Below are 15,976 nucleotides of genomic sequence, written 5' to 3' on the forward strand. Positions count from 1 at the left end.
TGGCAAATAAAGTTAAGGTAAGCAGAAAAATGTTAATAGTGCTGTGACAAGGTTTCAGTTAGTTTAAATACAATGTAAGAAAATTGAGCTAAATTCCAAAGTGGACCACAAATTTTAAAAATTCATACTCTAATGCTTCTTAAATTTTTACTTGGCAATTAATTAAGGTAGTCAGTTTCAAATACAGTGGAATTATGGGCTATACACCACATCAAACTCGCTAGATGTGGCATTGCCAAGGGGTCTTTAATGAAACTAATTCCCCTTTTGGCCAGGAGATGGAGCTGACATGTAAGATGCGGCCTTACATTTATTTATTTATTTTTTTCAGTTTAGCATGCTGCTTTCTAACAGACAGTGGGTACCATCGAGTATATGTCAGAACAGAAAGCTAAGGCAGAAACAGAGAGGATGCTGCAGTCGTCCTTTTTGTTTTTTATTCTTCAGTGAGGATGGAACACGTGTGAGATTTTAGTTTCTACTGCAGCCGAAATTCTGAATAACTGCATTGGAGAAATATTATATTTAACACATATGTGGATTCTGAGCTATGACTTACAATCCCTTTATTTCAGGTAAGCCAGCATGATTCTATCTTTGACCTACCAATGAATTGTTATTTATGTTAATGGTAACATTTAAAATGTGTGCTTTGTGAGCTTGGATTTTGATCTAGGACATTCAAAAGCTGTAATTCTAGCTATTTTGTATCTTTAAATCTTCCTAGCCTGAAATGAGCTCTGACTTTGGCATGCTGTATTCAGTATTTATTTGGCTTTCTGATCTATTTCTGTGGCTGTGTTTGTGTACCTTTTGATGGTAAAGCTTTCAAAGTGAAGGATGGATCTTCCTTTCAAGAGGGAAATACTGCTCCTTAATGTGGTGAACAAATTGTAGAAATGTAATGAAGCAGATTAACATGGCAGCAGGCTTTTCCAAAGCCCAGGGCTGAGCCTTTTGATAGCAGCCTCCGAGGCACGTCCACATCCTGAGCCCAAAGGCCTTCTGAGCAATTCTTGCCAGTAATGATGATATGGGTTATTTATGCTTTTTTTTTTAATCCCATTTAGGAAAAATATGTAAGTCATTTCTCCCACATGAGTGGAAGATTTATGTAATGTGTTTAGTAGACTTGGAATGATGGTACAGAGCCTGCCCCTCCTCCAGTGTGGATGTGAGGAGGACACTGAAAACAAATTAATTACTGAGAAAATGAATTTTCCTTGGGTTGTGGTAGATCTGTGAGGATAGGACTGTAGCCATTTAAAATAGTTGATGTTGTATAAGATGCTCACATTTAAAATTATTTTTTGTCATGTGACATTAGCTGTGCTGAAGAGTGGAATGACTCAGGAGCTAGAAATTGCATGCCACAGCCTTGCCTTTCTGCTGCTTCTCATGCTTTCCCCTAAATTCTCCGGTTATTCTTATCAAATTAACAGGAAGAAAACAATTTAAAAGTCCCAGTCGTCATTTAGATGGATTTCTAATGAAATTTTAATATATTTAAACATTGTTTTTTCAGATCATTTTTAAATATCCGATTCCTTCCTCTTTTGAAAGTGCAGTGTATTCGGATGTATGTGTGTCATGCTGGTGGTGGAGGTGGCAGGTGCCTCAGGATGTTTCTATCTTACTCATCATTTTTTCTGTTTTTTGTAAAGTGGTGGTTGTGCTATGTCAGAGGTTGTGAAAGCTATGGGGAATGATCTTACAGAATGGTTTGAACCACTAAGAAAAGAATTCATTCCTTTCACATGTGGAATCTGGAAAGAGATTTAAGTTCCATACAATTCTAGTTATATGAAAATTTTTTAGGAACTCAGATTTTTAGCATTTACCTATCTCATTATTTAAAGAAAAACAGTTGTGGCTGAGAGATTAAGTAAAATTTCCCAGAGCTACATAATTAGAATCAGAGGCAAGACTAGAATACTGACTGACAGGGTTCAGCCTTTCACAGCAGTAACACAGTTTACCTCTAATGTTAACATATCCAAATGGCATATACCAGGTATACTGATGTTGATTCTGTGTGTGTGTGGGGGGGGGTAAATTTTGTGAAGTATTTTCTTTTAGTGTTCATATTACAGTGGCATATCATATATAGTGTTCAGTTTTCTCAGGAGTCTTGACAAAGCATCCAAGAAAACTAATAAGAACTATGGAGATGTTCTGTTTCTTAGTATTCTCCTTACACCCTTTGATGAGGTATGTTTTCTACTCTCTGCCCATGAATGATATGTATGGTCACGTACTACCTTGCAACTCCATTCCTCCTAGGTAATAAAACAGACTATAAATGTGGTCTGTTGACCCCTACTAGAACATCATCTCATGCCCTGGCCTTCCTCTTTTTCACCTCCTGGGCACAGGATGCATCCTACTACTTCAATATCTTAAGGGGAAAAAAACAGAGATTAAAGTGTGTCACTTCTACAGACAACATTTATGAAGTACCATACACCTACCAGGCCTTCCCTGGAGGCTCAGACAGTAAAAACCCACCTGCAATGTGGGAGACCTGGATTCAACACTTGGGTTGGGAAGATCACCTTGTGCAGTATTCTTGCCTGGAAAATCCCCATGGACAGAAGAGCCTGGCAGGTTAGCGTCCATGGAGTCGCAAAGACTGACACAACTGAGCGACAAAGCACAGTAGAGCACAAACCCACCAAGAACAGTCCGTGGAAGGGATTGAGGTGTAAACAAAGGCATATAGTTTATACCTCATGGAATGTAGCATGTAAATGTGCTTGTATAGATAGTACTCAAAATATTATAAAAATGAAAAATGAAGAAAGGTGGGGAAGTGAATGGGACAGGTATATGAGCACCTATCTAGTGCAAGGCACTGTGTTACAACCTGAGATTCACAATAAGCCAAAAGTCACAATTTCTGTCCATGAGGAACTCAGAGTCCAGAGAAAATGATTTCAAGGGGATATGATAGTTAAACTATTTCTTTAAGAGTGATCTAGGTATAAATAAAAATATAAAGTTGTTTATTCTAAGCACAAAGGTTAGGCAAGCAAATATTATGACGACATAGTGAAGACATTATATAGGGAAATTAAAGAGAATGGTAAATAATCCAACCTGATTGAAACATGAGGGTGTTGTATTTATTTCCCCTGTGGCAGCAAAAGTAAGGATAATGAATTTGGGTTTTGATGTGATGCATTTACGTACTAATTTGTACTACCACACAGAGATGATCTGGAAGATGGTGAAAATTTTACATCCAAATATCAGTTTAGAAGGTAAAGCTGAATATAGGGATCTGTATGAAGCTGTGGCAAGAATTAGGTCACACATAAATGAACATCAGTAGGGAATCAAAGTGGAATGGAGTGGTAAAATAAAAGTGGCTGGAGTGGTGGAATAACACCAGTTTAGAAAGGATATTAATTGATTGTGGGAAAGTAATGGGATAAATTAGAGTTAGTTTAATAACAGGGTCATAGGAGATAAAGCAGGTAAATTGACTACCAAGAGCAAACCCATAAAGAGGTTAATAAGAAAATAGGGTAGGAGCTGACCTGTTATTAGGTCATGGATGGAATTTAAGAGAAGTGGGCTTCCCTGGTGGCTCAGAGGTTAAAGCATCTGCCTGCAATGCAGGAGACCTGAGTTCAATCCCTGGGTCAGGAAGATCCCCTGGAGAAGGAAATGGCAACCCACTCCAGTATTCTTGCCTGGAGAATCCCATGGACAGAGGAGCCTGGTGGGTATTCTTGCCTGGAGAATCCCATGGTTAGAGGAGCCTGGTGGGCTACAGTCCACGGGGTTGCAAAGAGTCGGACACGACTGAGCGACTTCACTTTCACTTTCTTTCACTTTAGTAGATCTAAAGAGACATGAGCTTTAATTGAGGACTAAGTGGAAAAAGAGAAAGCTGAAGAGTAATTTTAGATTTTAAGGTATTTATCATGAAGGTAAAGAGAGATAACATGTTTTTATCTTGAAGGGTAAGGTACTGTTAAGGGTAATTTGATTTAAGCTAGGATTACAGAAACCTCAACACCTTCATACAGTAAGGATATAAAGTCAGTAGAGAGAAAGTGAAGAAAGAAAAAATAATAAAATAAATTGAAGTCCTACAAGAGACAAAAGAGGGAATATTTGAGAATTTTTTATTTCCTTTGAGACCAGAAGAAAGGGTAGGAGATAATATAAAAGAAAGCTAATATAACCAATTTAGGAGCCTTGTTCTTAGAAATGAAATCCTTGTCTGTGAGATAAAATATCTCTTCTATTTAAATCAGTTGGTTCCTCAGAAAATGCTATTTATGGCATATGGGCTTTCTGGAAGAAATAATTCATCCTCAGTATCAAAACACTTTCCAGCAGAGCATATTTTAATCATATTAATTCTTGATTTGGAAACTAATAACACTGTTTCACATTAAACTTATTGTATCTACTTTGGTTGTCTATTTCTTATTCAGAATGACCTGTTTGAAAACAGGTTCTATTTTAAACTTGCATAAGATTAGACCAACACATACATATACACATCTAGTTTGATTAGTAAGGACTGGTTTGCGAGCATCTGAATTAAATATTTAAGCTCTTGCCTTTTCCTCCCCCAGTTTTATTAGCACTTTCACAGGGCTGTGTGTAAAGAAAAAAGAAAGTCAGTTTAATTACAAATCTCCTTCCCTTAGGGTCAACTAGCCTCCTTTATAAAGCTTCCTTTCTCCCTTTCTACTGACAGTTCTAGAATCCTCTGACATCTTTCCTAGAGCCCATCTCTTCTAGGCATTCCCTTGCACTCACTAGCCATGGGACTGGAATGTGAAGCCTTGAGAAGGCACAGGCATGATGAGAGTCCCATCCTTTACAATGAAGCCTCTGAAATAGCTGCTTTCTCGGGTAACATTAACTGAGTTCAGTTTAGAATGGCCTGAATAGGATATTACTTCCTTCTTTCAAGACTTGGCTGGGGTTGTACTATGAGCCTGAAAGGCCATGGAACAGAAGCAGGCATTTAGGTGGCAGTTAGAAAGCATCACTATGAACAAAGCTAGTGGAGGTGATGGAATTCCAGTTGAGCTATTTCAAATCCTAAAAGATGAAGCTGTGAAAGTGCTGCACTCAATATGCCAGCAAATTTGGAAAACTCAGCAGTGGCCACAGGACTGGAAAGGTCAGTTTTCATTCCAATCCCAAAAAGGCAATGCCAAAGAATGCTCAAACTGCCACATAATTGCACTCATCTCACACACTAGTAAAGTAATGCTCAAAATTCTCCAAGCCAGGCTTCAGCAATACATGAACCGTGAACTGGCAGATGTTCAAGCTGGTTTTAGAAAAGGCAGAGGAACCACAGATCAAATTGCCAACTTCCGCTGGATCATCAAAAAAGCAAGAGAGTTCTAAAAAAACATCTATTTCTGCTTACTGACTATGCCAAAGCCTTTGACTTTGTGGATCACAATAAACTGCGGAAAATTCTGAAAGAGATGGGAATACCAGACCACCTACCCTGCCTCTTGAGAAATCTGTATGCAGGTCAGGAAGCAACAGTTAGAACTGGAAATGGAACAATGGACTGGTTCCAAATAGGAAAAGGAGTACGTCAAGGCTGTATATTGTCACCCTGCTTATTTAACTTATATGCAGAGTACATCATGAGAAACGCTGGGCTAGAAGAAGCACAAGTTAGAATCAAGATTGCTGGGAGAAATATCAATAACCTCAGATATGCAGATGACACCACCCTTATGGCAGAAAGTGAAGAGGAACTCAAAAGCCTCTTGATGAAAGTGAAAGAGGAGAGTGAAAAAGTTGGCTTAAAGCTCAACATTCAGAAAATGAAGATCATGGCATCTGGTTCCATCACTTCATGGCAGATAGATGGAGAAACAGTGGAACGGGTGACAGAGTTTATTTTTGGGCTCCAAAATCACTGCAGATGGTGACTGCAGCCATGAAATTAAAAGACGCTTACTCCGTGGAAGGAAAGTTATGATCAACCTAGATAGCATATTAAAAAGCAGAGACATTACTTTGCCAACAAAGGTCTGTCTAGTCAAGGCTATAGTTTTTCCAGTGGTCATGTATGGATGTGAGAGTTGGACTATAAAGAAAGCTGAACACAGAAGAATTGATGCTTTTGAACTGTGGTGCTGGAGAAGACTCTTGAGAGTCCCTTGGACTGCAAGGAGATCCAACCAGTCCATTCTAAAGGAGATCAGTCCTGGGTGTTCTTTGAAAGGACTGATGCTGAAGCTGAAACTCCAATATTTTGGCCACCTCATGCGAAGAGTTGACTCATTGGAAAAGACTCTGATGCTGGGAGGGATTGGGGGCAGGAGGAGAAGGGGATGACAGAGGATGAGATGGCTGGGTGGCATCACTGACTCGATGGACGTGAGTCTGAGTGAACTCCGGGAGCTGGTGATGGACAGGGAGGCCTGGCGTGCTGCGATTCATGGGGTCACAAAGAGTCGGACACGACTGAGCGACTGAAATGAACTGAGCTGAGACACAGATGGGGCTTCCCAGGTGGCTCAATGGCAAAGAATCCACTGCAAAGCAGGAATCTTTAGAGATACGGGTTTGATCCCTGGGTCAGGCAGACCCCCAGAAGTGAAAATGGCATCCCACTCCAGGCTTCTTGCCTGGAGAATCCCATGGACAGAGGAGCCTGGTGGGCTACAGACCGTGGGGTCGCAAAGAGTGGGACACTAGTGAGCACAGCACAGCACAGACATAGATGACTTCCCTTAGGGCTGACCTTGGGCAACCCTATAAAGCAAATTTCACCCCTGCCTCCTGGGGGTCACATACAGATAGTCTCACAGCTGTCACTTAGGCTTCTAGGCTTTATAAATGAGGGTATCACTATCTAGCCTCAAATCTGCAGTTGTTAAAATATTAAGGTAGAATTTAGATTTTATTTGTGTTTGCTTTTATTCTTTTGTTATTAAAAAATTTTGGATTATTATTGCTACCTGTGGAACTCTCAACCTTTATCCATCCATGTCACAACCTGATGTTTATCTGTCTCCATCTTTTCCTGACCAACAGCGTGGGCACTTTGAGGGCATACTTGGGATAATTGATGATTTGAATGGAAACAGTGATTCAAGTTCAGCTCCACTAACACTCATTGTCATGGGCAATGCTTGGCTCTAGATGTTCTGAGAAAAATGCTAACTGTACAGTGGCAAACCCAGTGTTACCAAACTTAGCTTCAAGAATCCAACACTGAGACACAAGTGTTGGATAAAAGGAAAGATAACTATTGAGGAAACTGTCAATTCTGTGGAGAAGGTGGACACTTAAACCTTATCCATTTCAGAACTTGATGTTTATTTGCCTCCATCTTTTCCTGAATAACTCTTGTTGCAAAAAACCAACTCCCCATCTCCCCAGGTTTTGCTCAGAGATTATAAAGGGAAAAAAGAAAGGGTTACCTCTTGAAGACAGGGTAATCTTCTATTTTCAGAGATGATTGTCTTGATCATATGGTTCCAAGTAGCCATCATGTCTCGCTGTGACCTGAGGCATAAATCTTTGGTCAGCTAACCTTTCTGGTTCCAACTCACCTGGCCTCTATACACTTGTGGTCAATATACAGTCACCGTTTTCCACCTGGTGGGGCTTTCAGTATCTGCAAAACATCTCAGAGGGTAGGGCTCAGAAAATTGTCCATAGCACTTGAGAAGGATCTAAAGGTCCTTCCTTGACTTTGTTTAATGGCTAAAGTGTTGTTACTTTGACTTTTTTGACTGTTTTCCTTTCTTTCTGTATTTTCTTACTTCTCTAATTAAATTTATTCTTTGGTCGGAGTTTTTCCACAGACAGGAGGCAGGTGAAGGACATGGGGTGGGAGGGGACTGTCTTGGAAGGCCCAGGGAGCTCTTCTCAGTTACATATGTGCCATCACTTCTCAGCTCAGGGTACTTTCAAGGGATTATATTCTGTCTGGTTTTAAATATTTCCCTTTGAGAAATACTTATTTTATAATGTTGTAATTTTCTAGTAAGTCATAGGAAGCACAAGGCAAGGCTTAGAATATTTTTCAGATTCCTGCTCTAAGCAAATATGCTAGAAGGATATTTGAGAAAGAGATAATTGAGATAATGGGGGGAGAATTAAATAGAAGAGAAAATTCCAGTATTGGTCAAGACATGTTTTCTTAGATAGAACTCCAGCTTTAACAGTATTTTAACCCAACTAAACCCCAACTCAGTGATCTTATCACACTTTCACTGTTCTTAATGTCCTCTTTCCTTTTATTAAATAAATTCTATGATCACTCATAATAATCACTACTTACATACATACTTAACAAACTCTCCCTCCCTCTTTTTTTAATTTTCTGGTGAAATCCCCTCCTAGTTATATCCAACTCTCCCCTTACTCCGTGTGTGCACCCATGTAGCTGATCACAAGGACAAAACTCAAGTGGGCCCTTGATGCCGCCCAGCAATCATACCACTGTTCCCTAGACCACTCATATCCCAGTTTCCTGGGCTTGGATTTCATGCCCTTTCTTTTCTTCTCAAACCACCAATACTTCCTACTTCATGTTCGCTCTTAGTCGACAACGTTGTTTCCTGAGAAAATTGAAACAATCAGAAGATATTTTTTCCTTCAAGACTTTCCTCACTAAATGCATTCCCCCACCAAGTTCTGCACCCACATATTCTGACTTCCTACCTGTTACCTTTAATCAGCTATCTCCGCTTCTACCTAAAACAATCCATGATCTATGCACTAGACCCTCTTCCTTCTTACCTACACGAGACTCCACTTCAGCAATTTTTTTCTCTCTCTCCTACACCAGTAATTTTAGCTTCTTACTGTATGATCATGCAAACATTTTAATATTACTCCTATATTAAAATTTTTCTTCCTTCACCAACTACTTCTCCATTTCAGTCCTCCCCTTTTCAAAATTACTTATCAAGAGTGTTTGTTATATTCTATGTCCATTTTTCTCCACCCATTCTCTTTTAGTTTTCACTCTCACTGTTTTACCAGGTCTTGATAAGAATACAGGAACCACCGCATTGTCCGATGGTCCACTCTGTCTGTGTCTTAGCTGAGCACATTGCTGTATTGGAAATAGTGCATCATCGCATTTCCCTTGAGATGCTTCCTTCTCTTGGATTCCAGGGCAGGACATGATCTTCTATTCACTCCTCCACATCACTTTTCTCTTTACTCTGCCTTTCCAAAGTTCATTACTTATGAGTGTCCCTGATCCAGTCCCTGATTCTCTTTTTTCCCTCTATCTTCATCACCTTCTTGTGATTCACTGAGTCCCGTGGCTTTAAATACCATGCAAATAATCATAATTTCCAAAAGACTTATGTGTCCCACTGCTTATTTGACATGTTGACTTTGATATCTCAAAGAGAACTCAAAGTTAACATGCCCTAAACTACATTTCTGAATTTTCCTCTCCCTGACCAACCTGATCCACCCCCCTGCCTTCCCCATTTTACTTCTTAGGGGATAACTCTAGTCTTACTTTGGAGAAGGCAATGGCAGCCCACTCCAGTACTCTTGCCTGGAAAATCTCATGGATGGAGGAGCCTGGTAGGCTGCAGTCCATAGGGTTGCTAAGAGTCAGGCACGACTGAGCGACTTCACTTTCACTTTTCACTTTCATTCATCAGGGAAGGAAATGGCAACCCACTCCAGTGTTCTTACCTGGAGAATCCCAGGGACAGTGGAGCCTAGTGGGCTGCTATGGGGTCGCACAGAGTTGGACACGACTGACGCGACTTAGCAGCAGCAGCTAGTCTTACTTATCCTCAGGCTAAAAGCTTTAGAATCACTTTTGAATATTCTCTTTTTCTCATATCCTATATCCATTCCCTATGGAATTCCTGTTGATTTCATCTTCAGAATACATCCAGAAGCTGACTACAACCTGGCATCTTGACTGCTACTTCCCTGGCCCAAGCCATTATCATATCTCTCCTGGATTTATGCCTTAGTTTCTTAAAACTGGACTTTATTCATCTACTTCTTCTCCTTCTACTGTCGGCAGATGGGAGTAAGATTGTGCCGCGTCTCTGCTCAAAATCCTCTAAGTAATGCCTCTGGCTCTCAGAGTGAAAACTACAGTTTCCATTACAATTCAGTTGAATCTGGTCTCTGTCACATTATTTCTCTGACGTTATCTCCAATTTCTCTTTCCCCTGTTCACTTTTACTATTTCTTGAATGTTTCAGTAACACTCACGTCTTTAGGGAGGTTCATCTTCCTGGAAGGCTTCTGCCTCAGATATTTGCATAACTAATTCCTTCACCTGCTTCAAGTCTGTGTTCAAATGGCATTTCTAAATGATGTCTATTCTGACTATGCAATTAAAAATATCAGCTCCCTTCCCCTACTCCATTCTTTTGATTCCCCCGTACTCTGCTGCACTTTCTTTTTACTTTTTGCTTTACTCTTTTTTTCTTTCATTTCCTTTTTTTCATTCCTTCCCTTCTTAAAAAACTTAAAACTTCTAGCACACTGTGTAATTTCTATCTGCTCTGTCAATAATGTAAACTCCAAATGGACAAAGATTGTTATCTTTTTGGTGCACTAATTTATCACATGTGCTCAGAATGGGTTCTGACATATAGAAGTAACTAAAATTATATTTGTTGAGTAAATGAATGAACCAACTTAAATTGTATTCCTTTGAGCGTGCTTAGTGGTACTCTCAAGCACCTAGTCCACTGCCTGGCACATAAGAAATTTTCAAAACATACTAGATTAATCATAGACTGAAAATAATGAAAATTGAATATTGATCCAGTGTATACTATGTGTCCTGAACTTTCTCCATGTAGATTCCTTTAATTCTTGCAACAACCCTGAGGAGGAAAGTGTAATTTTCATTTTTACAGATGTGATAAAGTTTTCATTTTTACAGCTGTTTGGCCCAGGACTCTATTCTTTCTCAACTATTTCTGTATCCTCACTGTGAAATCTTCAGAGACTGTATCATAGAAAGTTAAATCTACTCCTTTGTTTAGAGATGACTAGAAGTGACAGTTTAGCAAATCTTTAGCATTGCGAATAATAATTTTCTTTTGTTGTCTTAATAAGTTAGGAATACTGACTTTATATTTGTCCTTTTAACTCTGTAACTGTTATAAAATTATTTACTATTTAATATACATCAGCCACCAGGATTTTTTCCTATTTTATTGTGATATAATTGATCCATAACATGGTGTAACTTTAAGGTATACAACATATTGATCTGATACACATACGTTGGTAAAATATTACTAATGTAGTGTTAACTAACACCTCTGTAATACTGCATAATTATTGTTCCTTTTTCTGTGGTGAGAATTTTTAAGGTCTACTCTCTTAAATTTTTGACTATGTAATACATTATTGTTAATGATAATTTAAACAATAATTACAACACTGTGCATTAGATCCCCAGAACTTGTTCATCTTCCAAGTGGAAGTTTATATTCTATGACCAGTATCTCTCCATTTTCTTCACTGCGTACCCCGAGGCCTTGATAACCATCATTCTTCTTTTTTAAGAGTTTGGGTTTTTTAGATTTCACATATATGCGATATTATACAGTATTTGTCTTTCTCTGACTGACTTCGCTTAACAGAATTCCCCAAGCCACTCATATTGTCACAAATGGCTGAACTTTTCTTCCTCATGGACGAATAATATTCAGTTGTGTATAGAATATGATTTATGCCACATCTGCTTTACCCTTTCATTCATTGATAGACACTTAGGTTATTTCTGTGTCCTGGCTATTGTGAGCAACACTGCAATAAGCAGGAGAATGAAGCTATCCCTAAAACATTTAGTTTCATGTCCTTGGATATATGTCCAAAAAAGGATTGCTAGGTTATATGATGGTTTTATTTTTAGTTTTTTGAGGAACTGCTGTACTGTTTTCTATTGTGGTTGTACCAATTTATACTCCCATGGATGGTGCACAAGGGTTCCCTTTCTCCACATCCTCACCTCTACCTGTTATCTCTTGTCTTTCTGATTATAGCTGTTCTAATAGATGTCAGTGATATCCCATTGTGTTTTTGACTTACTTTTCCATGATGTGATGATCAGTGATGCCAAGCACCTTTTCATGTATCTGTTGCCCATTTGAATATCTCCCTTGGAAAAATTCCTATTCGTGTCCTTTGACATTTTAAAATAGCCTGAGTTTTTCCTATTGAGTTGTGTATGCTCTTTATATTACTTTGGATATTGGCCTCTTATCTAGTATATGGTTTGCAAATACTTTCTCCCATTCTGAAGGTGGCTGTTTCGTTTTGTTCTTTGTCTCTCTCGCTCTGCAGAAGCCTTTTAGTTTGGCGTAGTCCTTTTATTAATTTTTGCCTTTGTTGCTTGTACTTTTGGTGTCATATCCCTCCCCGCAACAAAAGTTGTTGCCAGACCAGTGTCAAAAAAATTCCTATTTTTTTCTAGTAAATTTCAGTTTCAGATATTATGTTTTAACTCTTCATTTCAAGTTAATTTGTGTATGTGGTGTAAGACAGGAGTTCAGTATCATTCTTTTGCATGCGATTTTCCAGTTTTCCCAGCACCATTGATTGAAGAGGCTGTCCTTTCCCCACTGGGTGTTCTTGGCTTCTTTGTCAAATATTAGTTGGCTTATATGTGAGGGTTTATTTCTGGGCTCTCAGTTCTATTACAGTGGTCTATGTGTGCATTTGTACACCAGCGTTTTTCTGTCTTGACCATTATATCTTTGTAATATAGTTTGAAATCAGGTGATGCAATTCTTCCAGCTTATTCTTCTTTCTCAGTGTTGCTTTCGCTATTTCAGGTCTTTGGCATATAGTGCTCTCACAGAAGTAGTTTTGCTTGTGGACAGATGCCAAATTTTTGTTGTTGTGTGGGAAGAGAAATACAAGGGACATCTTATGATGACATGTCGTTAAACCACTATAGTTGAATTGAAATTACCCAGTTTAGCTGTTCCAGAGTCTTCATTGATGTCTTCTAAATTTCAGCTTAGATATTTGTCTTTAAAGGCCTATATGTGTCTTTATTACTTTATTTGTAGAAAATTCTGTCTATAAAATATATAGTCTATAAAATATCTGTCTGAAATATATGTCTATAAAATATATAGTCATATAGAAAATATATGACTTTCTAATTAATCATACTGAAAGATATATCCACTGAATATATTTCTGTCCTCAGTAGATTCCAGGGTTCCAGTGAAACTATTTTTTAATAATATTCCATGCTTCAGAATACATATGTGAACTTTTGCCCTAATTAGATCTAACTTAAATGTCACTTCCTTTATAATGCTGTCTCTGATGTTTTCACATGCAATGCCACATTTTCCTCTAAACTTCCATTGCATCCTGCAGCTCTCTCCACACTTGTCATAATGTGGACTAGACAGATTTATGTGCACCTGGGTCATCTATCATGTAAAATTGTTTACCGCATAAGAACAGATGTGTGTCTTATCAGCCTACTGATCTATCCAGTTCCTACATATACTGTCTTCCATAGAAGGTGATCAGTACATTTGCTGAGCTGTGGTCATTTAAAACAGTCATGAAGGTACTATTTGAAACGTCTTACTTTGACAGCATAACTATGTTCTACTTTAAGTGAATCATTAAAATAGTTTTTAATTGTTTGCTTTAATGTAATTGGCTTAAATGGCTTTAAAATTTTGTGTTTTAATAGATTACCTGGTGATGTGTAAAAGAATATGGATGCAGAGTATATTTTAAAATTGCAGAGAATAGGAATAAATATAGTTGTAGGGGTCTCTCTCTTTCTGTCTCTCTCTCACACACACAGTCTCTATCTCAAGATATCATTCATAAGGAATTCTCTTACTCCGTGACTGAACAAGGTTTATAATCAATAACAGAATTAATCAGTGATAGTCACACAAACACATATGCATACACACAAATATCTGTGGTCTTTCCCTCTATTACTATTAAAATAGTATAATCATTACTATCAAACTTTAAAAATGCAACCTAAAAAGTAAATTGACCAAATATCTGGAGGAAGTAATAAAGTGTAGATTGCAATACTATTCTGGTGTCACAATAGTGAGGGATGTGTATCTTGTAGAATGCATCAATTCCTTAATTGCAGAGTTAAGACAACACTTGACTCAACCAATACAGTTTTTTAATGTTTTTGAAGGTCTTATTTTGGATTAATTTTGGGTTTGAAAAAGAGTTGCAAAGATAGTGCAGAGCATTACCCCACATATCTGTCACCCAGCCTCCACTAATGGAGACCTCTTATTAAAAAAAAAAAATAGGACATTTATTAAAACAAAGAAATGAGCACTGCACTATACTGTTAATTGACTATAGGTGTTAGACTGCTTTGTTCTGGGTCAGACCCAGAACAAAGCATAGCATTTAGTCTCCCTGTCTCTTTGTCCCCTGCAATCTGTGACAGCTTCGCAATCTTTCTTTGTCTCTCTTGACCTCAAAACTGCTGAGGAGTGGTCAGATATTTCCTAGAATATTCCTCAGTTTGGGTTTTGTCTGATGTTTTCTCATGTTACACTCAGATTATGGATGTGGAAGAAGAGTACCCCAGAGTCCGGTGTTTTTTCCTCATACCATGAGGGGTGCCTGCTATCAGCATGATTTGTCACTGATGATGGAAACTTTGATCACTTGGATAAGGTTCAGCCAAGAAATATAATCTCTGGTTCCATGTCATTCATCATTTTTCCATGAGCTTATGGTTTCTCAAATTCCTGACCTTGGTTAAGTCTTAAGAAAAATAGTGATATAATTGTATTGATGTAATTTTCATTTGAAACAGACATTAACAAGTAAGAAGGTTTCTTATATTTCTCTGACAAAAATAATGTATGATAATTTATAAGTAAATATGAGACATTAAATGCCATTTTAGCATCTGGATATAGTTCATATTCTCTATTGATTCACTGACATAATATATTTCATGAATATATTTTCTAATACTGTATTATTTTTTCATGGCTATTTTGGATGTTTCTTTTCGGTGTGCTATTAAGTAACGAACAGATTTTGTTTAAGATTTTTGTATCTCACTAGTGGTGTTGGTTGTAGATTCCAGTTCTGGTAAGGTTTTACTATGAAGTTTATATTTATTTCTTAACTCTTTCAGATAATTTGTTTACCTCTGCTTTGAGTCAATTTAAAAAGGTGGAAATAAAGTGCTTCTGTATAATGTCAGTATTGATTTTCTAGAAGACATCAATAACTTCTGTAAAGCAACACCTTTGTTGTTATTATAACTTAGTTTTACATATTTTTTCAATTAGTTGCCTTATAATTTGTCTGATCAAGTTTTCTACTTATACGATATTGATAATTTCATTTTCATGCATGTTATACATTTCAGAGAGAATGTTAAAGATTTATAAATTTCAGAATATGTTTTATGATGTGTTGTAGTCAAGGAATGTGGGCTAGGTCTGAAAATTCTACCTTTTAGAGTTTATTAAGTTAGGATATTTTATTTGTTTAGTTTCTTGTTTGTTGCTTGCTGCTTTGTTGCTATGCAATTGATCAGTTTTAGAAATTATAAAAGAAATTTTCTCTGTACAGTAGAAGGTTTGGTACCTAGTTATTAAAACAACAGTAACAATTATTTTATTCAGACCTTCAATGCTTCTATCTTACTCTTATACTTGATCTCTCAAAAACTGAGAGAAATGATGTCTTCAACAATTGTGTTGATTTATGTTGACTTTCTAAGTTTTGCATAACAATGTACTACTATTCACTTTACAAATTGATGACTAGTATAACTTTATTGGAAGATTTACCTTTATAAATATAAAATTACATTATTTATCCATTTATTATTTTTGCCTTGACATATATTTTGTCTCTAGTAACAGTGTAAAAACCTACATTTTTGTTTGTATTTGCCTGTTATATTTTTGCCCATTTTTTATTTTTAATTTTGGCAATTTTTTCTATGCTTCTTTTAAATAAACAGCATCTG

General features: G+C 37.5%; 1 protein-coding gene across 2 annotated transcripts in view; it reads left to right on the plus strand.

The window, feature by feature from the left end:
- SCN2A (sodium voltage-gated channel alpha subunit 2) overlaps window positions 338-15,976 on the plus strand; it is a 145,985-nt gene continuing 130,346 nt past the window's right edge. The window contains exon 1 of one of the 2 annotated variants that reach the window (XM_018063994.1): window positions 338-575. The gene's annotated coding sequence lies outside the window, so the exon portion shown is untranslated. The remainder of the gene's footprint in view (window positions 576-15,976) is intronic. The other variant, XM_018064007.1, reaches the window with a different exon arrangement.

The sequence above is a fragment of the Capra hircus genome, chromosome 2 (genome assembly GCF_001704415.2).
Source record: "Capra hircus breed San Clemente chromosome 2, ASM170441v1, whole genome shotgun sequence".
NCBI lineage: Eukaryota > Metazoa > Chordata > Mammalia > Artiodactyla > Bovidae > Capra > Capra hircus.